The 26,734-nt window shown below is 39.9% G+C and overlaps 1 pseudogene; it reads left to right on the top strand.

Annotated features, from left to right (window-relative positions):
- Positions 1 to 3,092: 3,092 nt before the first annotated feature.
- LOC115503175 lies at positions 3,093 to 3,421 on the top strand (annotated as a pseudogene).
- The last annotated feature ends 23,313 nt before the right edge of the window (positions 3,422 to 26,734 follow it).

The raw sequence follows: 26,734 nt of genomic DNA on the forward strand, positions 1-26,734 counted from the left end.
TTCTGACTCAAACAAACAGTTGTGAGAAAAAAACGTGTGGAGCCTCCAGTTTCCACTTGGGGATATAGACAGCTAGACTGAACATCAGTCCCACACTTAGTACAACCAAAAAGGAAAAAGCCAAGGGCACCTGGGTGGCTCAGTCAGTTGAGCATTTGACTACTGATTTTGGCTCAGATCATGATCTTGAGGTTTGTGAGTTCAAGCCCCATGTTGAGCTCTGTGCTGATAGTGTGGAGCTTGCTTGGGATTCTCCATCTCTCCCTCTCTCTGCCTCTCTCTCTCTCTCTCTTTCAAAATAAATAAACTTAAAAAATATATTCTTTTTTTTTTTTTTTAATTTTTTTTTTTCAACGTTTATTTATTTTTGGGACAGAGAGAGACAGAGCATGAACGGGGGAGGGGCAGAGAGAGATGGAGACACAGAATCAGAAACAGGCTCCAGGCTCTGAGACATCAGCCCAGAGCCTGACGCGGGGCTCGAACTCACGGACCGCGAGATCGTGACCTGGCTGAAGTCGGACGCTTAACCGACTGCGCCACCCAGGCGCCCCAAAAATATATTCTTAAAATGCCAGAAACTACAAATCTTCAAATTCAATTTTTTTTTCAAACTCATTGGAAAATGAGGTCTCAGGACAACCAATTGGCCCAAAACTCAATGCTTTCCCATTTAGATCAAACCAGGAATGTCCTCTCTCACCACTCCTATTCAACACCATACTGAATGCATCATACTGGGCACATTCTAGCCAGTGCAATAAAACAACAAAAGGAAATCAAAGGCTTACAAATTGGAAAGGAAGAAAGAAAATCATCTCCATTCACATATGACATGATGGTCTATATAGAAAATCCCAAAATATACACCAGACATATCTCTTAGAGCTTGTATATGAGTTTGGCACCTCTGCAGGATACAAAGTCAATTCTGCACACTTGCAGTGACAAATTAGAATTCAATTTTTTTTTAAATTTTTTTTTTTTTTTTTCAACGTTTATTTATTTTTGGGACAGAGAGAGACAGAGCATGAACGGGGGAGGGGCAGAGAGAGAGGGAGACACAGAACCGGAAACAGGCTCCAGGCTCTGAGCCATCAGCCCAGAGCCTGACGCGGGGATCGAACTCAGGGACCGCGAGATCGTGACCTGGCTGAAGTCGGACGCTCAACCGACTGCGCCACCCAGGCGCCCCTCAATTTTTTTTTAAATACCATTTTTAGTTAGCACTCCAAAAATGAAATTTAGTTCTATATATGTCATTCATGTTATAATATATAACAGAATATGTGCAGATCCAAATAATCACATTTATAGACTAGAAGACTCAGTATTATTAAATTGTCAATTCTTCCAAATGTGATGTACAGATGTAACAGAAAATTACTGGCATATAGAAACCCTCTACACTGGTTTTGAAATCCTTCTGTAAGTCTAAAATTATCTCAAAATAAAGAGCTTTTAAAATTTGTAAGATAATTGGGAAATTAATGAATTATTGTTCATTTGGTTTTAGATGAGATGAAGGTATTGGGGTTATGTTTTAAAAATCCCACCTCGCGCCTGGGTGGCGCAGTCGGTTAAGCATCCGACTTCAGCCAGGTCACGATCTCGCGGTCCGTGAGTTCGAGACCCGCGTCGGGCTCTGGGCTGATGGCTCAGAGCCTGGAGCCTGTTTCCGATTCTGTGTCTCCCTCTCTCTCTGCCCCTCCCCCGTTCATGCTCTGTCTCTCTCTGTCCCAAAAATAAATAAACGTTGAAAAAAAAAAAAAATTAAAAATCCCATCTCTTATTACTGGAGGGGTTATGGGAAGGGGGATGGGCTAAATACATGGGCTACTCCTGAAATCATTGTTGTACTATATGCTAACTAACTTGGATGTAAATTAAAAAAATAAAAAAATAAAAAAAATCCCACCTGTTAGACTCATAGATCTAAAGTTTAAATAATTGGAGAATCTCTAAATGGCAGCCACCATAGAATTACTTGTTTCAGACAAGAATCATGGATGCTAAAATGAGCAAGTGAAAGTATTAATGAGAAACAACATACTTGTATTGTCTCAAAATACCTCCCCAAGACACTTATTAAATATAAAGAGAATGATAGTAACTTTACAGTGAAGCTGGCAATATTATCTTCAGCAAGTACCTCCTGATATCATGCACAGAGAAGGACACAGTACCAATGCTGAAAACTCCTGCCAAAAAGCATAACCTGAATCTTAATCACAAAAGACCATTACATAACCCATACTGAGGGACAGTCTACAAAATGATTGGCTGTACTCTTTAAAAATGTGGAAATCATGAGAAACAGAGAAAACCTGAATTACTGCTCCAGACTGAAGGAGACAAACAATATGAGATCCAAATGCAACACATGATCCTGGGTTAGATCCTGGATCTGAAAAAAAAAATATTCTCTTTGTTGTAAAGACATGAATGAGGCAATTGGCAACACTTAAATAGGCTTTTACATCACCTAATAATGCTGTGTCATTTTTAATTTATTGATTTTGGTCACTGTACAGTGGTTATATTTTTCAGGAATCACACATTGAAGTATTTGGGGAAGAGAGGGACACCATATCTTCAATTTACTCAAACAGTTCAATAAATTATATATAATACATAATATAAAATATCCACATAGTGAAATATTAGAGAGAATATTTACTATATTTATATACTATACGTTGTAGTTATATGTTTCATATATATATTTATTTATGTAGAGAGAGAAAATTATAAAGCAAATATGTTAAATTGTTATAATTTAGGTACTTATGTGAAGGATACACAAGCATTCTTTGCACTATTTTTGTAACTTTTCTAAAAGTCTGAAATTATCCCAAATTAAAAAAATTTTTTTAATTAACCAAAGAGAGGTAATAATAACATCTTGAGTGCATGGCCTCCCCTATTTCCAACTGGCTTCTGTCTATTCCAGAAGCAAACCAACTCTATGTCTTTCATCCATTAGACTATTTCAGCCACTTGGCTTAAAACCATACAAATTCAGACTCAGTGGCCACTGCACAGATCGGACTTTGCCAGCTCACATGTCTCACTCAGCTTCCTCTACAACTATGTCTGACAAACCCCATATGGCTGAGATTGAGAAATTCGATACATAGAAACTGAAGAAGATAAAAATGCAAGAGAAAAATCCACTGCCTTCAGAAGAAACCACTGCATGGGAGCCACAAGCAGGTGAATTGTAATGAGGCGTGCAAGCCAATACATACTGTCTGTTCCACAAGCATTGTCTTCTTATCATCTTTCTTTGAGCTGTTTAACTTTGTAAGAAGCCAAGAGGTTGGATCCAGTTTAAATGACTGTGCTGCCCCCTTTTCAAGTCAAAGAACTACTGGCAAGGAAGGCTGAACCTGCCTCTCCAATGGGCCTCTCTGGCTGACAAGGAAGGAAAAGAACTTGCAGGTTGGTGAAGAAAGAAGCTGGGAGGGGTGGGAGGTGGGTGGCAGGCTGGCAGAGAAATCTCTAGTGAAAACCAAGCTGGCCCAAGGTATCCTGCAGGCTATAAAATATAGTTTAATCAGAGTGCCATTTGTTGTTGTTATTGTTGTTCAAATGATTTTAATTCTTGCAATGCACAATTTTTTCATAATCAAAGTTTTAAAACCAAAATTTTAAAAAATACACAAGTGTATTACCTTACAGTTCTGCAGCTCCGAAGTCTAAAATGGCTCTTACTGGGCTACAGTTGAGATGTTAGCAGAGTTAGAACCCTCCTTTCTGGAGACTCCAGAGGAGAATGTGCTTCCTTGCCTTTTCCCAGCTTCTAGAGGCTGCCTGCATTCCTTTGTTCATGGCCCCTACCTCCAACTTCAAAACCAGCAGCAAAGCATCTTCAGATCTTTCTCTGACTTCCTCTTCTGCCTTCCTCTACTTTAAAGGATCCTTATGATTTAAAATGAGACCCACCACGGAACACCTGGGTGGCTCAGTTGGTTGAGCGTCTGACTTCGGCTCAGGTTATGATCTCGCAGTCCATGAGATAGAGCCCTGCGTGGAGCTCTCTGCTGACAGCTCACAGCCTGGAGTCTGCTTCAGATTCCATGTCTCCCTCTCTCTCTGCCTCTCCCCGGCTCATACTCTGTCTCTCTGTCTCTCAAAAATGAATGAATGTTAAAAAAAAAAATTTAAATGAGACCCACCAGAATAATCCAGAACAATCTCCCTCTCTTCAAGTCAGCTGATTAACAAGCTTAGTGTCATCTGCAACCTGAATTGTTCCTTGCCATGTAAGGTAATATATTCACAGTTTCTAGGAATAAGGATGTGGACATCTTTGAGGGCATTATTGTGCCTGTCACAGCTACCCTCTGCCTGAAATGCCTGGAAAGTGTGCCCCATCCCCAAGCTCTTCTGGCTAATCAGATCCCTAAATCATACTTCCTTCAGAAACATGCCTTAGTTAGTTGGAAATGTTATGGTTACTGCTCCATATGTAATTTTCTTAACTCTTCCATCCCCAGTCAACTTACCGATTTTATTTATTTGGTTTTCTGTTTGTTTGTTTATTGTACAGCCTCCTTTCTTTGACTGTTATGATCGTTGACTGAGTCTGTAAGTTGTAAGGCTGATGCAGACAAGTAAAAGAAATTCACTGATAAGAAAACACTTCCTAATGTTTAAGTGAAATTGCCTTTGTTGAAAGGTAATCATTTATTTCTGTCTTCACTTTGGAAGTAATAGAAAGCAATTAGTCAAAATCCACTATAAAAACCTTTTAGATTTAGAGTCTTTCTAATGCCAAACAAACAAACAAACAAAACCAACATAATATGTCAACCAACCAGCCAGTCCAGGATAAAAGCCAGTAAAGTTGGGTTTTGCAGTGATAGAGTGATACAGTGAAGCTCACAGATAAGTAGCCATCGCAAAACATAACCAAATGATACCCCCAGCTTTTCCTCCTTAGCCAACAGATTTACTAGGTCCTTGCCTATTTCCTAAATTTCTCATGGCTTAGGTTGTCATCCCTTACTTCTGATTCCTTCCCGACTCTTCTATGTAAGTTGAACTTGGACCTGAACTTTTTCCTTCTCCAAATGGCAAAATCTTGTTCATCTCTTAAGATTCTCACGTGATCCCTTTACCCTGCCAAGAACAATTAGCCATTCTCTTCTCTGTGCTCCCACTGGATGTGCTGGGGGTTTATGCCTCTAATACAACTGTTAACTTGTGGAAATTGAAGTTCTCTCTACATCAATTTTGAACTCAAGTCTGGTTACTGGACTGTGAATTCCAAGGAGGCAGCTATTATGTGTCACATTCATTATTTGTTAAATAAGTCAGTGCTCCAAGATTTCTTCCTACCTCTTTGTTTATTCTTTATTTTCAGATTAATTACCCTTGACCTAGGAGAATTCCAACTCAATGTTGGAATGCTTCCACACTTGATCTTTGGTCCGTGGTCCTCTTCTCTTCTCAGTATGTATTCCTCTCCTAGTTAATTTTATCCATTCCCTCAGTTTCAGGGCTACTTTTATGCAAATTATTCCCAAGCTACATCCATCCCAGAACTCTCTGCTGAATTAACTCCATGCGTCTTTTGAAGATCTTTAAAGGTACCTCAAACACATGTTCAGAACAAAACTCAGGAACTTTCTCCGTGGTATTGAGAACTGTTGGTTACTTTCCTAGCACCAATTTTCCCCTACTTAACAGCAGCAACATCTCAATTTCCTTCAAGGACTTCAGCCCTCCCACTCTGGGCCAAATGAGTTTCCATGAGACTGACCCCACCCTCATCCACAACCAGGGGTAAGCAGTGATTACACCAATCCACATACCCTATCCCCCTAAACAGGGTGTCTCTTGGCCTGTGGGCATATAATCCAATCAGAGCAAAGGAGTCACCATGATGCTTTAGCTGGCTCCTGGAGAGAAAAGCCCTCTTCCTGTACTTGGTCACATGAGAATGTGGTCATCTTGCTTCCCCCCTAAGCAGCCAAAGGTACCCAAGGGAAGCAAAGCTGAGAGACTGATCCTTGTCACATTGTTTGGTCCCTAAACAAGTCCTGCCTAAAGCCAGTCTACCTTTTTTTTTTTTCCATTTCTGTTAGCCAACTAATCCCCCTTTTGTTTAAGCCAGCTTCTATTAGGTTCATACAAAACCTTAACTGGTACTCCCTCGCCTACACCTGACCTTCCAGAGTCTCCCATCTGAGGGAAGCGCATCATCATCCATTCAGCTAAGAAAGTCAGACACCTAGGAGTCATTTCAAATACCTCCTTCTCCTTCACTTGCCATAGCCAATCTGTCACCAAGTCCTGTCAATCAGGAGCCCTAAATATTTTTGAAATCTATTTCTCTCCATCTTTATTGTTCCAACTATGTTTGCCTAGACTATTACAGTGCATGAACTATTCCACCCTCACCTACCCTGGCCTTCCTCCAATCCATTTTCCACACTGCAGCCAAAACGATCTCTTTGAAGCGCAAAAGTGCTAATTCACCATCCTGTTAAAACAATCATTTTCCACAGCTTTTAAGACAAAGACAAAATTCCAAGTTCCTTCACATGGCATCTTTCTCTGGCTCCCCCCCCCCCACCCAAACAACAGAACACAAAAGCTTGCCTGTGCTTTTTCATTTGGGAAGTGACCCCAAGGAACAGGAGTCATGGTTTAGGGAAAGGGAGGAAATGAACGAGCAAGAGGACCACCCTGTGAGCAGCTGTGATCAATCCAAAGTGAACTTCTGAGGGAGTGTGGGGAATGCATTTCAGAATTGCCCCCAGAGACAAAGGGGAGAAGCATTCACCTATAGGCTTTCATCCACCAATGGCTGGGGTGGGGGGGGGGGGTGCCTGTGGGTGCTAATTCCCTGGCACTTGAGACTTGCTCACATGTGACTGCCAGTGGTCTCCTATAAGGGAAGTAGGCCTGGGGACCAGCGAAGCCCCAGGCACACTTGGAATGAGGTCAGCACAGAATTGGTGGGAGCTTGCATGGCACGATCCACATAGCCTTGGCTGAAAGCAGGCTGAGGCCATGAGGTAACACAGTACAAGCATCTGATACCATGCACAGTCTGGCCTCTACCTGCCTTTCCAGCTTCCTCTCAACCTCTTATTTTACTCAAACCATGCTAGTCTTACAGGTCCTGGACTCCACATGTTCTCACCCACCACAGGGCCTTTGAATGTGTTTCCTCTGCCTGGAATGCTCTTTCCTTCCCTATTTGTCTAGTTCCCTCTGCTTATTCATCACAACTCAACTGGAGTACCACTTTTCCCTGACTGCTAAAGCCACCATAATGGGCACTCACAGCATCATGTGCTCCTTCTTTGAGGCACATGTGAAAGTTGCAATCATCTACTCCTGTGATCCTCTCAGACTGTCTGACTCTCCTCCCCTGGACTATCTGCAACATAAGGACAAGTACAGAATCCCCAGCATATGGACGGTATTTTGCACATGTCGGGCACTCAATAAATCATCACTGAAAGGATAAACAAAGTTATCTTTTTATTCACGATGGTATCTGGAACAGACAGGTGCTCAAATATTTTTAACATAGTTAAATAACTATTGGAGCTAATACTTTGAGAAGTGTTACTTTCTGGTGGAATTTATTTAACTTTCACTGAACTGCATTCTATTCCTTAAAACTGCTATAGTGAGGCTCTTCTGTGGGAAGCAAGACATTGTTTTTTGTTTTGTTTCGTTTTGTTTTAAGACAAATATTTCTTTAAAATGTGTGATACCTGTAAACAGCAACTAGATTCCCCCAGAAAGAATAGTTGAGAAAGAGAGAAAAGAGAAATCATCAGTGTAGAGAAGAAAGCTTCATTGTGGACTAAGACAGGGATGCTATCTAAAACAAATGGGTATAGGTTATTGACCACAAGAAGAAGAAAATTCATTGGTATGTAAAAACAAACTCCCCAGAATCACTCTGAGCTCTCCCTTTTAGCCAGCACCATCAATTATGATTATTAAGCGCCTGCTCAGCTGCTGTGCAGTGGAAGAGGCAGGGAGGTTTGGTAGCTAGGCAACGGCCTGGAAACTCAAAGGGTAGGAGTTGTGATGCTGGCTCCTCCATAAAAGTGATAAGTGGCCTTGGGTAAAACTCCCCCTGCCTTGTTTTCTTCATCTGAAAAATAGTATCACCAGTCTGCCTTTCTACATTGAGGGAAGAAAAACAGAGTGAACAGTACACGGCAATTGTAGGAAAGTGAGCTTATGGGGCCTAGGGAGTGAAGGACTCAACAGGGGACCAACTTTTCAACTGAAGTCACCGCTTTATTACTAACAGGTTTAGCCCGAATAATCTGTGCCTCAGTTTATCCATCTGGAATGATTCATTGATAATGGTCAGGTCCTGACTTAAAATACAAATTAAAACATGGGTCTTTATTTCTATAAGACCTCTCCCCCAAAGTGTCCTCAGAATTTCTCAGGTAGCCCTAGAGTAAGCACCACAAAGGCAAATGTCATATTTACCAGATTCACTACATAAGCCCCAGCACCTGGCCCAGGGTCTGGCACACAGTTAGTACTCAGGTGTTTATTGAATGAGCTCACTGATTATTTAAATAATACCAGCTTTTTAAAAGGCGACAAGAGAGTATATAACCTTAAGTGACATGTTACTAGTCTTGAAGAAAAAAGTCCATGGAACAACCTTAAAGGATATGGTCTAAAGAGAAATCCATGCCAGGTCATGAATAGTCATGAAAGAGATTACATTTTGACTAATTCTCTTTTGTTATTTTTACTATTATTTAGAACAGTCCCAAATAATATAGTTCCAGCCCAACAGCGTTCCTCTCTCCAAATATAACTGTCATTCCTGTAGAGTAAGTTTAAAAAATGTTTATATATTATCAAAATTAAGTTTCAAAATGAGCTACAGTATCTGGAAAAAGGGGATAATAATATTTCACAGAAACTAATTGGAAACTTGTTTTGAAATAAAGTAGTTATTATTTCCATCATGGAGAGATGAAAGTACGAAGATTTCCTTTTATCTCACCCAGCCTAGTATCTTACATTATTTATTCAAGCTAAAATTAAAACCTGGCCAAATCCTACTGAGGCATTGCATATCAGTTAGAGATTATTCTTCTGGAAATGAACTTTTGTTCACAAATTTCATTATGCAGTTACAAATGACTATTATTAAAATGTAACATATAAAACTAAATTGTCTTTTTTTCCCTCCTGGCTACGCACAAGGTCCACTTTCCTAGGCAGTATTCTTCTTTTCTTCTGCATCTGGCAGCATGCTGTCCCCCCCCCCCCCCCCACCGCCCTGCCCATTGCCTCGGCTTCCAGAGACCCTCACAGCACCCATTCCACTCACCTGGGCCCCTCTCAAGGCTACTTTTTATTGCTCTATTGCTGGCACCCCAAGGAACAGACACCAAGGGACATTTTCTACCTGGTGACCTTGCTAAGGCCCATTTTCATCTTTTCTTCAGATTCAAACTCCAGGCAAAGTGATTATCTACAAAAAGTACCTGAGGGCACCTTGTTGACTGAGTTGGTTAAGCCTCCGACTCTTGGTTTCAGCTCAGGTCATGATTTCATGGTTCATGGGATTGAGCCCCACGTCAGGCTTAGGGCTGACAGCACAGAGCCTGCTTGGGATTCTCTCTCTCTCTCTCTCTCTCTCTCTCCCTCTCTCTCTCTCTCTCTCTCCCTTCCTCCCTCTCTCCCGGCTTGTGCTCACTCTCTCACTCTCAAAATAAAAAAAACATTAAAGAAAAAAAAAGCACTTGGAGTGGTTGATTTCAACCCACCTGCAGGTTTCTGAATGCCTAATTCTTTCTTGGCCACCCCAAGGCCCTGTCACATCCTACCCACTTTGCTTGGAATGCTCTTCCTTGATTGCCTACCTCTGACTTGTCCTTCAGGAAGGTCTCAGTTTAGATGAAACTCCCAGCTGCTAGGTCAGGTACAGCCTCTGTATTGCCATGGCGCCCTGCACCAGGTAGCACCTGCGACTTTTTCTTTTTAATTGGCTCTACCTCCCCTTAGATTGTAAGCCCCATGTGAGCAAGAGTAAGTCATATCACAGGGGAGCCTGGGTGGCTCAGTGGGTTGAGAGACCAATTCTTGATTTCAGCTCAGGTAATGATCCCAGGGTCATGGGACTGAGCCCCATGTCGGGCTCCATACTCCGTACAGAGCCTGCTTAAGATTCTCTCTCTCCTTCTGCCCCTCCCTCCCACTCATGCACTTTCTCTCACTTTCTCTCAAAAATAAAAAAAGCAAGAAGTGAGTCAAAAAAAAAAAAAAAAAAAAGGAAAAAGAGTAGGTCATAATGCCTACTGTTCATTCACGAGTGCCCAGTACTGTGACGGTCACAGAGCAATCAATGAGTAAGTATTTCATGAATTTTGGATTTAGAGTCCACTCTGGTATTTGGTCCCTTGGAAAACCAATCTTCCATCCAAATCCCAAAGAGTACTTACTATCTTCAAGCTTTCCTGCTATTAACTTTGTGATTCCCCAGAGTTCTCCTTGGCTCTTCAGCTTGAGAACTCTAATTTCTCCTTTGCTCATTTCCTTCTACTCCTGGAAGGTCCTGCCTGGCACGTCTTCTCTTCTAGCTAATCTGTTCCAATTGTGCTCATTAACCAGTTTCTAAACCTGGTTCTACTTTTGGGGTTCTCAACATCTATATCTATGTCTCATCTCCTATACATCCAGGCCACATTTTGCTTTCTTTCTACCTTCTAGTTGACTCCATAGCTCTCTCTGGCTCAGCAAGAATAAAATGTGGTATGCAGCTGTTAAGGGGGAACTACAAACGTATCTGGGAACAGCATGGATTGTTGTACAAGACAACAATTTTAAGAAATTTCTCATCCTAGCTTCTCTGCACCTATATTACCTGTGCTCTTGATCTTGCTCAAACTTCCCGTTGGCCCCAGGGCACTGACACTCTGCTACTTTCTATTCTAAATAACAGGAGGTCCGCCCCAATCCTAGGAGTCATTTTCCAATCAATTCCTTCTAGCTTTTCCCTCCACCTAGTTGCTGCCAATAGCTCTTTTTCCATCATGAGTTTCCAGATTTATTTATTTGTTTGGCCCCAATGAAAGACAGAAATAAGGGCAGATTTACCCAGGGGTAAGTCAATCAGATAATTTTTGTACAGGTTGCCTAAAGACTGTCTTGGTTCAGGGGCACCTGGGTGGCTCAGTCAGTTGGGTGTCCGACTTCGGCTCAGGTCATGATCTCCGGCTCATGAGTTCAAGCCCCACATCGGGCTCTGGCTACCAGCTCGGAGCCTGGAGCCTGCTTCGGATTCTGTGTCTCCCTCTCTCTCTCTATTCTCTTCTGCTCATGCTCTGTCTTTCTCGGTCTCAAAAATAAACATTAAAAAAATTAAAAAAAAAAGACTGTTTTGGCTCACACCTTGGTTACATGTAAAGAAGGGAGCTAACGAATATTGCTTACCTTCACTCTTACTGTTTGCATTGTTTGAGATATGAAAGAATCAATAAATAACATCCCTCTTGCCTCTTAAGAATCTCTTGAGAAACAAGACAGAGGAGACAAACAGAAATCAAAGTGTCAGCTTTATTATTATTACTGATAAAACTAATTAGAGAATTTGGCTTGAGGTCTGGACAGAAGAGACTTGCTAATACTGCTTCTCAGTTAGGCAGATTGACCCACCAATCATAGTCATCACTACACTACTGTAGGACCTCCCCCACCCAAGCAGTGGCTGCTTCTATAAGTTTCTACCAGGAGTCAGTATCCTGTAGAAAGGAGAGCTCCAAGGAAGAAAAGCCTAAGTATGTTAGTTCTTTCTCCAATCAGAGAAGGCCAAGAATGCAACGGTTGTCGTGCCAAAGAAAATCCATTTTGAAAACATAAAGGCAGGAGGATAAAGAATCCTCCCATACAGCAACCAACCAACTTCTATCAAAGATTCCAAAGGCCCTAATATGGTCCAAAGATCTGACAGGCTCAGGGTTCCCTTGGTGATTGCAAATTTACCTTTTCACACTGCTATGAAATAATATTTTACAATTCCCATGAGGTATTACAGACTTGTTTGGCCTCATCTGGGATAAGTCTTCCTTTATCATTCAAACTAAGCCAGAAGGCTTGGAAATGGGTGCACTGGCTACTTGGATTCTCTGATTGAAAAGAAAGTTCTTTTTTATTTCAAACCAGACTCAAATCGGAGTCTTTATAAAAATGCGTCCATTTATTTTGCTCCTGCCATAAGTACACTAAATGTAATTTCATCTTTCTTTGTTAATTCGTGGTCTTTAAGAGCCTCACATCATCACTGTCTATACCAATTCTCACTGTTTGACATGGGGTACACAAAGAGATACAACATATGAAAAATTGGATTGAATGTGCCCTAACCACAGGACAAACTGTGGCTCATGAGGAACTCTCCGATTAGGTCAGAATTTTTAAAATATATTTGAAAGATTATGGGAATACATTAGAAATGATGATGGTGAAGGTGTGCCAGATACTATTCTAAGCCCCTTGTATTAAATCGTTTACGCTCAAATTCTACCAGGTAAGCATTATTATCTCCACTTTACAGACAAGGCAACTCAGATGCAGAGAGGCTAACGGAGCTGTCCATGGTCTCACTGCTATAGTAAGTGCAACAGCCAGGATTTGCCCTTGGTTGTGGCTCAAGCCCTCACTTACAACTGCATACTAAACAAGAGAAAAATGTGCACAGGAGTATTAAACTGAAATAACATGATAGGAGGGTAATCCCTCAATGTCCTCTTGTGAAATATGCCTATGTGAAACACACTTAAGGCTTTCATCCACAAACCTGGAAGCACACACACCCCTTATCAGCTACAATCAAAGTAAAAGAGATGAACCTTAAAAACACACTCACTTCTTGGGACGGATGATATAACATTAACAAACAACAAAGAGAAAGTCATAGATCACAACTTCTGTTGTATTTCCATCTTTGGTATCAAGGAGAGTGATCTTTAAGCTCAGGAGGGCTGAATAAATGTAGTTTAGAAGAAACTGAAGTATGAGATAACTAAAGTGATAGCAGGAGACCATCTTGCTGTTTTAAATGAGTTCAAGTCTCCAGGCCTAAACAAATTACATCCCAGAGTGTGGGAGAGACTTTGCAGATGTAATCTAAAGGTCCCTGTCAGTAATCTTTAAGAAATCATAGAGAAGAGAAAAGGTACTGGGGGCAATGGGGTTAGAAAAATAGTATTCCAGTTTCTCAAAATGAGGAGAGAAAAGTGTTATTCTGTGATCTATAGACGTGCAAGCTTGATTGTGAAACATGGTAATATTCTAAAATGGTGAGACAGATGATGTGTGAGTCCTTAGAAAAGGAAGTTGTGATCATGAGGAACCAGGATGGATTCACTGGGGGGAAATAATAAAGATCCTACATGCCTCTTTTTCACAGGTGTAAGGACAGGTGAACGTGGGGTGCTGCACCCATAGCTAGGGATGTGAGAGCAACCTGGATGAGGCTTCTATCACCCTGTGCACCACAAGGGTCAATTCAGAGGATCAGGATGACTGATGGGTCCTCTTTGCTTTACACCTTATGAACTTGCACATTTACTCAGAGAGAAACACCAGAGGCAGAGAGGCCTTCATATGGACAAGGAAATACAAATGCTGTGCCTCCCCATAGCCCCCAAACAATGTCAGACCCATGTGACATTTATATGAATGAGGGCAAGCATATTTAGAAAAAAAAAATCTTAATATTCTTGGGACCTGGTAGATAAGACAGTATGTTTAAAGAAATAAATACCTGGTTGACCATTCATACCAAAAACGCTTGAATTAATGAATCAATGCCCTTGTGACTAGAACCTTTCCCTTCATGCATAGCTCACTTCCTCCCTCCACAAGGACTCTCCCCAATGTTGCCTTCTTAGAGAGGTTTTTACCAACCTATCTGATATAAGATAGCATTTGCCCTCTATTAAACTCTGAGTCCCTTGTTTTATCTTTCTACACAGTTCTTGCCATTCTCTGATAACATATTATATACTTTCGCTCTTACCATTATCTAAATATTGTATTATATATACTATGTATGATACATATGTGTGTGTGTGTATCTCCGTATGTCTGTTTCTTCCTCTTGCACAGCCAACAAATTCTCTGTGAATGATGTCCCTACATTATGTGGTAGCCCTGTCCTTTTGAATGCTAGCTTCATAAGGACAGGGACTTTACCGTATTTTTTTTTTTTTTTTTTTTTTTTGCCACTGTGACCCTAATCACTAGAATAGTACATAAACATAGTTGAGCTCAATAAATATGTATCACTCAATAATATTTGTCTAATCAATGGATGTCAACATGGAGAATGGTATCTAGAGGCTACACAACCCTGTCCTTGGCCCTATCCAAAATATTAACTCTGACCCAGATAAGGATAAAGAAAGTAAGAGAATTGATTCTGAGTCCATGTCAATAAAACATTTATTATTACTAACACCATCACCTACTATGTGATAGACACTTGTGTTATTATAAATGCTCACAACAAACCTAAAGAAAGTACTGTCTTCTTCATTTTCATGGGAGCAAACTGGGCTTGGGGGGTTTAAGTAATATGCCAACATCAGGCATCAGGTACACAAAGCTGGGTTAAAAACCAAGATCTGGCTCACTACAAAGTGCATGCTTCTTTACAATACTATGATACACATATGAAGACATGGAAAAGCTCCGTAAATTTGCAGCTGGCAGAAAAAAAACAGCACATTTGATGAAAAATCGAGATTTTACAAGAATTTGATGGATTTGAATGGCAGGTCAGAATTCAAAATATAAATATACATAGTATGTATAAAGGTAAAGTCCCATATGCCAATTTTAAGAATCAAATGCCCAGGTACATATGGTGGAGGTGCAGTGGGGGTGAGGGTCAGGAGGAAACAGTCATTTATTTGAAATAGACCAAGAGGCATCAATGGATCACAAGCTCAGTATGAACCCACATTAAGCTATGGTTGTCAAATGAACTAAAAGTATGTTAAACTGCATTATCAGAGGCTTTTAAAGGGGAGTGGGAATCATTTTCCTCTGCACAAGCCAGATCAGGAAAATCACAGCCAAAGTAGTGTTAAAGCCCTAGGGTAGTGATAATCTTGTTATGAATGAAAAGATTAAAGGGCATGGTGAAACTTGGTCTGAAAGAGGATTGACTGGTGGGGGAGCGGGGCGGGGGGGGGGGGGGGGCAGGTTTTGGGTTAAAGTAGCTCCCTGCATATCTGAAGAACCATCACAACAAAACCAGAGGGAGGACATTCTCTGTTGGCCCTGAAGAGTAAGGTTACAGGAAACAGGTCTGGCTACAGATGCAATGCTTACTTACAATTAGATGCCTTCTGAGCTATGAGCTCCCAATCTATCAGGGGAGATACTCAAGCAGCGGCTATGTGACAACCTGGCCCAGATACTTTAGTATCTACCCAAAGGCATGAGAAACACCCCTTTGGTATGGATTGATTTTCAGTCCAACCTCATACAGTGACCTTATTTTCTGAACGCCAAACCAAGACCTGAGATCCTAAAAAACACTTCGGTGTTGCTTTTGAGTTTGAAAGACCATCTAGCAAGCATAGTACTATTAGCCACAAAAGTAGGGAGTTTCTGCAAGATGTCAATGATTGAAATAATGGGAAAATATTTGAAATTGGCACTTGCCTGAGAAAGTCAGGATGTAAAATCACTCCAGGACAGGCATTTTTGTCTCTTTGAGTAATCCTGGGTTTTTATTTTGTTTTGTTTTGTTTTTGGTTTTTTGTTTTTTGTTTTTTTGTTTTTTTTTGAGTAGTGCTGTTTTAACCAAATAGGCAGAAACTCTTAGTTAAGAGTTCACTCATTATTTTTCTAGCAGTTTTCCTGAACCATAGCCTCTTCCTCCAAAAGCTGAGTACCAAAATACAACTACCTATTTTAGTTCATTCAGATTCAGAATATCAAGACGTCCTCAGAAAAGCTTCTGGGACCAGAGTAAAATTCCAGGCCCTCCTACAGAAACTATGCAACCCATCCCTCACAATGTCATGTCGACCTTTGTGGGGATACTGGAGTTTATGCAGCCTTTCAAGGTCCCAAACTATCCTAATTCCTCCAGCCTAGACCAGAGTGCCTCCCCATCAACTACCCATAGTGGGATTCTTGCAGCAAGAAGTGGGGGTGGGTGGGGAGACTACCTCCCTAACCCCAACCTCTGCCACAGTTGGCCAAATGTGGACTCTCCTTTATCCACAGGCACCAATCAGACTGATTGAGATATTGTAATTCCAGAGAGCATGCACTGGGCTGGTATCAGCTGTTCCCTATTAGACACAATGTTCTTTTCAATAGACTACTTTGTTTCACACTGACAGTCATTTTTCACCCTGCATGGCAGAATTTCAAAGCCAAGAATCCTGTACTACACAGTAAACAAACAAAATTAGACCCAAAATTGCCTTTTTTGATTCCGATATATTAATCAACTCTTCAGGAAAGCTTCTAAACATTTTCAATTACATAAAAAACAGGCTGGCAACATTTTCCAACTTCAAAAAAAATCAGGCTTAGTTAAAGGTTTGTTTTCTATTCCACTGATACTCTATATTACATATTTGCAACTGTTTCTGTTTTAGGACAGATTGATTAATAGCATCGGTTCTAAAATCCCACCATGTCCACAGGAAAGAAAAAAAAAAAGTATTTCCATCTGTGATCTTCATTAACCAAGGCAGATCTATCTATTTTTGGTGTGTTTACTTCTTGCTTCAGCTGCAGCCTTGGGTCGCTAAATATCTCTGAAACTATGGTCCCACGGTTGCTATCAAATGCTAATTGTGGGTCAGGTGGGTACTCTAGAGATAGAAGGCAAACAATGGATCAGAGGAGCCAGCGGAAAAGAGAAATCTTGATACTCCAGAGACCCAGCCTCCCTCCTGTACTTAACATCTACTTGACTGGGCAGGAAAACTATCATTTGAACTAACAATGAAAGGTTGTTCAAAAACAAATATGAAGTAAGATATGGTCAAACGGGATGTATTTTTAAAAGCATACACGGAGCAATTATGTGCTTAATAGATTAGACAATGACAGTAGCTAAAGTACTTAAATTATATCTATTGTTACCTTTTTTTAATCATTTTTTTTAAGTTTATTTATTTATTTTGAGAGAGAGAGAAAGCACGTGAGCTGGGGAGGGGCAGAGAGAGGGAGAGACAGAATTCCAAGCAGTTTCCACGCTGTCAGCCCCAAGCCCTGGGGCTGGAACTCATGAGCCCCCAGGTCATGACCTGAGCCAAAATCAAGAGCCAGACACTTAACAGACTGAGCCACCCAGGTGTTCCTATCACTTTCTTTAAGAAGTGTAAATCAGGGCACCTGGGTGGCTCAGTCAGTTGAACATCTGACTTTTGATTTGGGTTCAGTTCATGTCCCAGAGTCATGGGATCCAGCCCTGTGTCAGGCTCTGTGCTGAGCTGCTGAGTGTGGAGCCTGCTTAAGATTCTCCCTCTCTCTCTGTCTCTCTCTCTGTCTCTCTCCCTCCCACCCTCTCTGCCCTTCCCCTGTTTCACTCTCTCTCTCTAAAATAAGTAAGTTTAAACAGAAAAAAAAGTTTTTAAGAAGAAGTGGAAATCATAGGAAGAATGCTACCAAATCAACAGAAATGTATACACATCTTTCCCTAAATGTATTCCTTAAGAGCTTAAATACTGACTCTAATAATACTACTTAATAATGTATTGCATACTTTAAAATGCTAAAAAGAATAAATCTTAAAAGTTCTCATAACAACAACAACAAAAACCCTCAAAACAAAACCAAAAACCTATAAGTATGTATGGTGATGGATGTTAACTAGTCTTATTGTGATTATTTTACAATATGTATAAACATCAAATCATTATGTTGTATGCCTAAAACTAATATATTGTTATATGTCTGTAATATACCCCTATAAAAATATCTTCATTAAAAAAGAAAGAAAAGAGCTTAAGACCACTTCTGCTGTTAATTGCTAAAGTTTTTTGTAACCTTGAAAGAACTATCTTATCTACTAGTTAAAACTGGCAAGTTACCAGGATTTACTGAATCCCTGCAATCTGCAGTGGGTGTCACATACAAGAATACAAAGAATTAGAATATAGAAAATATGTTCATGCAAAGGACTCACAATATATGGTAGAAACTGGACCAAAAAATGCTTGCAAAACATGTTAAGAATACCTTAAATGTCAAAACAAATGTGATCTATTATATAATTAGATAGGGCTGTGTGTGTTACATTAGAACTACACCTCCCTTATTAAAATGAAACAGAACTTAAAAGCTTTCAGCACTGACAGGGCGACTGGGTGGCTCAATCAGTGAAGCATCCTACTCTTGGTTTTGGCTCAGGTCACGATCGCACAGTTCACAGGATCGAGCCCTGCATCAGACTCTGTACTGCACTGGCAGCACAGAACCTGCTTGGGATTCTCTCTCTGTCTCTCTCTCCCACCACCCCCCCCCCTTTCATGCTCTCTGTCAAAATAAATAAACTTAAAAAAAAAAAAAAACAACTTTTCAGCACTTGAAGGAGCTGTTCCCAAAGGACAGAGGGGCTGACGAAGTGACCACAGCTCTGCCCTATGATTTTTCTCACACACACACACACACACACACACACACACAAATTTTCTTGGTACTCCTTAATACAAATGAAACATACAACAATTTTCAAAAAGACTTCATTATTTCACTTTTTATTAGATACATAAAAGCAGGGTGCCTGGGTGGCTCAGTTGGTTAAGCATCCACCTACTGATACCAGCTCAAGTCATGATCTCATGGTTATGAGATCGAGCCCCAGGTCAGCTCAGCACTGACAGCACAGAGCCTGCTTGGGATTCTCTCTCTCCCTCTCTCTCTGTCCCTACACCACTCACACTCACTCTCTCTCAAAATAAATAAACTTAAAAAAAAAAGATACATAAAAGCAATCAAGCTTATAGAGTCTGGCACAATAGCTACACAACCATTGTGGCTTCACCAATATTCACATTCTTACTCCCCAAAAGAGCTAGTGATTCAACATTAATCTGAGGGCTGCGGGCCTTATGAAGGCCATTAAAGACAAAATTTGTAGGTCTTGTCCTAGGATTCTCCAAAATTAGGGATGTCTCTCATCTCCAACATAAAACTGTACTTTAATTCTTTATATTGTGATGGGGAGGAAATTTCAGGATGCCAGGAGATAGAGACTCATAAAAGGATATCATGCACTTTTTATTTCCTATAAAATCTAATGCCAAAAATACCTCAATATTAATCATACCACTTCCAGCATTCTGACTAAAGGTGAGATTGTTTTTTTCTTTTATCATCCCAAGCTTGCACTGTTCAATTAGGGAGTGGAGAGTGGAAAGGAGTTTCACCCCTACTGGTGAGTTTCTGTAGGAATGAGTTGGAGGAAGCAAGCAGCAAACAGACAGAATCCTAAAAAAGGTTTTACTTGTTTATGGGCAGAAATCAGAAAAACATAGCAACATCCTGTTACATCTTTGTTCTGTCTTATATGGAACAGGAAAAAACAGGTTCCTTGCCATTCTCTCTCTACAGATGTATCAACTAAAAAGTGCTGGCAGGCAGGTGTTGTAAATTAATAGGCATTACACAAGTATTTTTAAAGCTTTCTGTAGATATTTCTTATTTTCCTCCTCAATGTAGATGTAGCCTGTCTACCAGAAAAGAAAATAGGTCTTAGTTCTTTGATTAAAAACAGTGATCACAGTCTATTACTTTATTTATTACCAAGAGATGAAGAGATCACTATGTAAGATGTCAAGGGCTAAGGACTCACCTGGGGACTTTCCTAAGGGTCTCTCTGAACAGGCCATCTGTTCAGTTCATTCACAGTTTGCTTTGCCTAGACGGAAATCCCTGACTGCCTAGTGTCACCCTTAACTGAGCCCCCATCCTCTACATTCATGGTTTGGTCCCTAACAGGTCCGATGACAAATCTGATGAAACCACAACATTCAAAGAATTACGCTCACAGTAAAGGGAGATACTATTATGTCAGCAACTGTACCTGGTAAGGCCAGGGATAGTAGCAACTTATTCGGGAGTGAAATTAATTGAAAATGATTTTCTAGTGGTGGTAAGACCTCCCTATAGGCTTAATCATTATCCAACTGCATTTATTTTATAAGGCACCTATAAACTGTAACCCTGGTGATTTACATGAATTAACATCTATGTTTAATAATCACCTAGCAGAAAAATTAAATATAACTGAAATATACATCAAATTAATTTTTCGTTTCATTTATCACAACATGAATCCCAATTCACATATGTTCAGTCTTCTAAATTTCAGCTGCTATTGCACGATTCTGTGCTCAAGACTTTAAAAAAAGGAGGGAAGTTCATTTTTAAGACATCTAAATTTAGCATTTTTGTTAGGAAAACAGTATGTCAGCCCAAAGGAGATGGCTGTGTGAAGGTCACAAAAGGTCGACAGCATTGCTTGCTCTGACTGAGGTGATCCTCCATTCATGTTGGCCCCCTTCAGTGCACTGTGCTCCAGTGTACTGTGCCCCTTCAGTGTACTGAGGGTAACCAAAGAACTTAAAAGAGAAAAAGAAGGGTGCCTGGGCAGCTCAGTGAGTTAAGTGTCTGACTCCTGATTTCAGCTCAAGTCATGATATCACTGTTTGTGAGTGAGATCAAGCCCCACATCAGACTCTGTGCTGACAACGCAGTGCCTGTTTAGGATTCTCTCTCCCTCTCCCTCTGCCCCTTCCCTTCTTTTGTGCATGTGTGCACTCTTACTCTTGCTCTTACTCACTCTCTCTCTCTCAAAATAAGTAATTTTAAAAAGAGGAAAAAGAAACTGCAACAAAAATGGAACCCTGTGAGATTAATAATCGTATCATTTACTATTTATACAATTGTACCTAAAACATTAACTCAAGAGACTGGACATTGGCGAGTGAAACCATGGGACAAGGCCCATGCTATGCCTGGTCATACTGAGCAATTTCCAGACGTCAGCTCATTTTGGCAACTACAATCAAAAAAATATAGAGACCAGAATTATAATTACATGATTTTACATTGTATCAGTTAGCATGTTTCTGTTGAAAAAAGAAAGCTGAGGGGCGCCTGGGTGGCGCAGTCGGTTAAGCGTCCGACTTCAGCCAGGTCACGATCTCGCGGTCCGGGAGTTCGAGCCCCGCGTCGGGCTCTGGGCTGATGGCTCAGAGCCGGGAGCCTGTTTCCGATTCTGTGTCTCCCTCTCTCTCTGCCCCTCCCCCGTTCATGCTCTGTCTCTCTCTGTCCCAAAAATAAATAAACGTTGAAAAAAAAAAAATTTTTAAAAAAAGAAAAAGAAAAAAGAAAGCTAAGTAAAATTGGCTTAAATAATGTCTTTTGTTATATTAGAAAATAAGAGGTCTAGAGGTAGAGCAGCTTCAGGGAGAGTTCACTTGGTAATTCATAGACATTAAGAAGGACCCAGGTCCTTTCCATCTGTCCACTCTGTCAATTATAAGCATGTCGGCTTGTCCCCTGAGGCTGGTCCTCCTCAGGGTACGAAGATGGTTTCTGCAATTCCAGGCAGTATATAAATATGACAATAATCAGAGACAGAAGTGTCTCCTTATACACATAAATTTTACATGAAGCACTGTCCTCCTCAAAGACTATCTCCAGTTCTCATTGGCCAAAATTGTCTAGATCAATCACTGGAAGGGTAATAATTAGAATTGGAATATCTGGTTTGGGCTATTCAAGATTCACTTCCCCCTGAAGGCTGAGGGAAACCCCAAATTCCCCTAAAGCTCATGGCCACCCAATATTTGAGAAAAAATAGGGTTCTACTAGGAAGAAAAAGGCTAGTGAGAATGACAGGGAAGTAGAGAGCCTCAAGTGACTACCTAACAAGACTAGCAATAGGGCTGAACTCACAGCACACATCTTAATGTATACAGCTGGCACTAACAGTGTAACTGGTAGACAGTATCATGCATAGAAGATTGGCCACTGTTGCTATAACAGTAGGTCTTCACAGAGAGCTGCAAATCTCTTTAAAAGGCACTAAGTGATTATAATCAAAGAACAAATCATTGCTAAATCCATATCTTCTACATGAACCCAGAATAGATATTTCCTCTTTTATTGAAAAAATCAAGGGTTCCCCTTACTGGAAATTTCAGTTCCAATGAGTTTCCAGTAAGTTTCACATTCCAGATATGCATTTGTGATACATTTGTATTGGTTAGTTGGGCTCAATTTATCTAACGAGCCACTAAAGTGGTCAATTGTTTATGCAAATTAGGAATCAGAGCTGTATTAAAAACTAATTTATTATATAATGGCTACCTGAATATACTCAGACATACATCATTTAATTTTTCATTTCATTCCAAATTCTTCATTTACTACATGTCCATCTCTCAAATGGGAAAAAAAATGGTTAAGATGGTATTCGTTAAGTATGTGTTCTGTTCTGAAATATTTAATCAACTCTAATGAGAAATAACTCTATTAAAATATTTTACTCTAAGGGATATCAGGAGAAACAATGTGGTGCAACTATAAAGCAATCAACTGAGAGGTAGGAAACATGAGGTCTAATTCTAATAGCATTTATTCACTACTCACTATGTACCAGGCACTGTGCCAAGTGTTTAAATCATATTCATTTATTTAATCCTCATAATAGCCCTGAAAACTATGTATTATGATCATCCCATTCTCAAATGTGGAAATGGAGGCACAGAGAGGTGATGTAAGTTGCACAAGGTCATAGAGTTCATAAGTGGCAGAAGCAGGATTCAAACCCAGACCCTGGGACATCAGAGCCAAGGCACTTAACCATAGTACAATACAACCTCTCTAGTCCTGCAATTGCCAATAATTTCTTGACCTTGTTAGAGCCAGTTTCCTAATGAATTAGAGAGTTGGGCAGAGATCTTTAAGAAAATTTCCAACCCTAACAAAGTGTCAAGAAAGTTGTGACCTTACAGACATTCTTCTCTGCCAAATAATTTATATTAAAGTTACATTTATCATGGGGCGCCTGGGTGGCGCAGTCGGTTAAGCGTCCGACTTCAGCCAGGTCACGATCTCGCGGTCCGTGAGTTCGAGCCCCGCATCGGGCTCTGGGCTGATGGCTCAGAGCCTGGAGCCTGTTTCCAATTCTGTGTCTCCCTCTCTCTCTGCCCCTCCCCCGTTCATGCTCTGTCTCTCTCTGTCCCAAAAATAAACAAACATTAAAAAAAAAAATTATAAAGTTATATTTATCATATACAACCAAAAACACATGTCTGGACACTTTCTACTAACATCAACTGCAAGATGATCCAGAGGAAGAAAAAACTAAAAAGCCAACAATGGTATATAAGTCACAGGAAAATACAACTCTTTGGAGGAACAAGGTTGCAGTTTATCAGACCAAACTTCATGAACTGCCCCAGACACTGGTGAGAGACCTAATTTAGAAGGCAGGCTAAAGAGTGGGGTTTCCTACCATATGGCTTCTAAATTAACCAAAAATCTGCCAAAGTATGCTACAATATTTTTGGACATTAGGCAGTGGAAAATTCTTTCCCCCTTAGAGCAAAAAGTCTCTCCTCTGTCAGAGCCTCCTACAAGAGTTAGAACTGAATTATTTTAAACCATCTCACCAAACATAATTACTAGTACTTATGAGATTCCTCAAATATCCTCTTTGGGGAACCCAGACACAGAGACACAGAGTATAGCTACACATGGCAGAAGAATCAATATTAAATTTATTTCTCAAAACCCTGTGAACTATCCACTAAAGTGACCTGTAATTCAGCTTGTCTGGAAGGCAGAATTTTTAGGTTTGTTTTTGTTTTTTGAGAGAGACAGAGATAACATGAGCAAGAGAGGGGAAGAGAGAGAGGCAGAGAGAGAGAGAGAGAGAGAGAGAGAGAGAGAGAGAATCCCAAACCCAGGCAAAATTTAAAATCTAAGTGATCAAAATCTAGAATCATTTTATTTTTTTTAATGTTTATTTATTTATTTTGAGAGAGAGAGAAAGAGAGAATCCCAAGCAGGCTCCACGCTGTCAGTGTAGAGCTTGAAGTGGGGCTTGATCCCATGAACCATGAGATCATGACCCGAGCCGAAACCAAGAGTCAGACGTTTAACCAACTGAGCCACCTAAGTGCCCCTGTAATCTTATTTTTATAATACAAGCAGGATTGGACAGTATCTTCCTGCTGTCAGTGAAGTAGTTCCTACATGCTATATTTTTCACTGTGTGTAAAGAGAGACATCAAGTGGTCTAAGTTCTGGAAGACTCTGTCTTGTGAGGAGCATTTTGCCAACCTAGACTCTGGACTTCCTATGACCCTTGATGGGATGGCTACAGGAAAGGAGTTCAAAGGGTAGAAAATCTCAAACTACTCACCTTAAATAATCACTTGAATAATTTTAGCAAAATTTTGTAAGGATCAAATGTATTTGGGTTAAAGACAGTTTTCTTTTGGGCACACAGTAAGTTTGCTAAGTATGCAGGAACTAATCTATAACAACTTTTTTAAAAAGATAATTACAGCTTGTTTACATTTATGATTTGGAATGTACTACAAATAAAAGTGCTGGGCATTTCTATTCTCATACACTTGTAATCTCTTTGTCTTATGTTTATGGAATAGATAAATTAAGAAGAGCTTTATGACATTTTCCACCAAGAAAGAAAGGTTAGGCAGCTGGAGAACTGCACAGAAAGGCACTAATGACAAGAACCATCTGCCTGTCATTTAAATGTTTCTTAAACCAGAAAAGCATGAAGTTCTTTTTGTGTTGTTTCTCCCTTTAGTCCTTCAGGGCCAGATTCTATGGACACGGCAGAAAATGAGAGGTATTACTCTTCTACCTTGCCTGAGCATTGAGTTTATAGTAAAATAGAGCAGTTAAAGCTAATACGGAACTTTAAAAAAAGAGTCAAACCAGAACGAAGTGAAATAATAAAATTCATTCTGTGAAGTGAGAACTTCAAAACCAAGGGAAGTGGAATGTTTCATGGAAGTAATGAAAGCATGGGCAGGGGAGCCCCAGGATCTAGGTTCCTAAGCCTGGTCAGCCTCTTCTAAACTTCTGGCAGGTTAGTTAACTGCTCTAGATTGTGCGTCTTCATCTGTGAAATGGGAATACTCACCTCAAAGAGTTATGGTGAGAAATAAGTAATCAGATTGGAAGGACCTGTGAAAGTGCCTGGTAACTGCTACTCTTATTAACCCAGGAGTAAGATTATTCAACTTGAGAGACAGTATCTGGACAGGACATACCTGAAACTGTCTCTCATGTTAATTTGTTTAAGTTTTTCCTTTCATAAGTTATTTTTTCAAAATTTACTTCCAAAACTAATACACATTTTTAACAATAAAAACCACTTAAGAATAGGTTAAAAGTGAGAGCCCTTTTCTCATCCCCAATACCAACTCTGATCATTCTTACTTTAAAAAGTAACAACAGGGGCATCTGGGTGGCTCAGTTGGTTAAGCATCCGACATCAGCTCAGGTCATGATCTCACAGTTTGTGAGTTTGACTCCCGTGTCAGGCTCTGTACTGACAGTTCAGAGCCTGGAGCCCGCTTTGGATTCTGGGTCTCCCTCTCTCTCTGTCCATCCCCTGCTTGCTTGCTCTCTCTCTCAAAAATAAACACAAAAAAAAATGTTTTTTAAGTAAAAAAAGGTAACAACAGTTCTTGGCTCGAAGTATGTTTCTAATTTTTGCTTAAACAAAAATAGATATAATTTTTAAAATAGAAATTGAACCATGTTATAAAAATTATTCTATTACTTGCTCTTTCACTTCCCAACATATCCTGGATATCTTTCAGGATACGTTAATATGTTTAGACTTACTGTTGACATAAAATTTAATATTAAATTTTAAAAAACAAATAATACAAATAAAAAAAGAATAAAGTGTTCTTTCATCATTAACTTTTAAGAGTGATGACAGCATTGTGATTATGCTGTGTGTTTTTTTCTTTTTGAAATCCTTACCACTTAGAGATACCTACTGAATTTTTTACAGATAAATTATAGGATGCCTAGAATTCACTTCAAAATAATTGGAAGAGGGGTGGAAACACGGAAATTAGGGGAACATAAGTAAAACGAAATTGGCCATGAGTTGACAATAAAGCTGATTGACGAGTACATGAATGTTAGTCTAGTCTCTGTACCTTTGAATATTTTTGAAGTTTTCCATAATAAAAAACTTTAAAACATTTTCTATCCTTAAAATTTATTAAGTGCCAAACTATGTATTCAATTCACAGCAATTAATTTCTGATTAGATAATTTAATCAGCAAAACTAATCATTCCTAATACCTATCCCCTAAGCAGCACAAACAGAAAGTAACTCAGCTTCTTTGTAGTTTGAATGTTACTATAAAAATCCAAATACAATAACCAGCCCAGAGAAGCAATGTTCACTAATGTTATGGGAGGTATTTATCAACAAGTATAAATTATAAAATATTATAATTATTGCTTTTTAGAGTTAATGAGGAAGTGTTCTCCTTTTGCTGTTATATTGGAATTATTGCAACTGAATGAAAACAGGAAAACAGTCCTCTAAGACTCTATGTAGAATCAAGAAATCAAGAAGATAATGTATGCTCTACTCACCCAGACACAAGGATACATACAAGCACTGCTGAAGCCAAGGGAAAGTCTTTATTTTGCTGGAGGAGC

This window comes from Lynx canadensis, chromosome E2 (assembly GCF_007474595.2).
Source record: "Lynx canadensis isolate LIC74 chromosome E2, mLynCan4.pri.v2, whole genome shotgun sequence".
NCBI lineage: Eukaryota > Metazoa > Chordata > Mammalia > Carnivora > Felidae > Lynx > Lynx canadensis.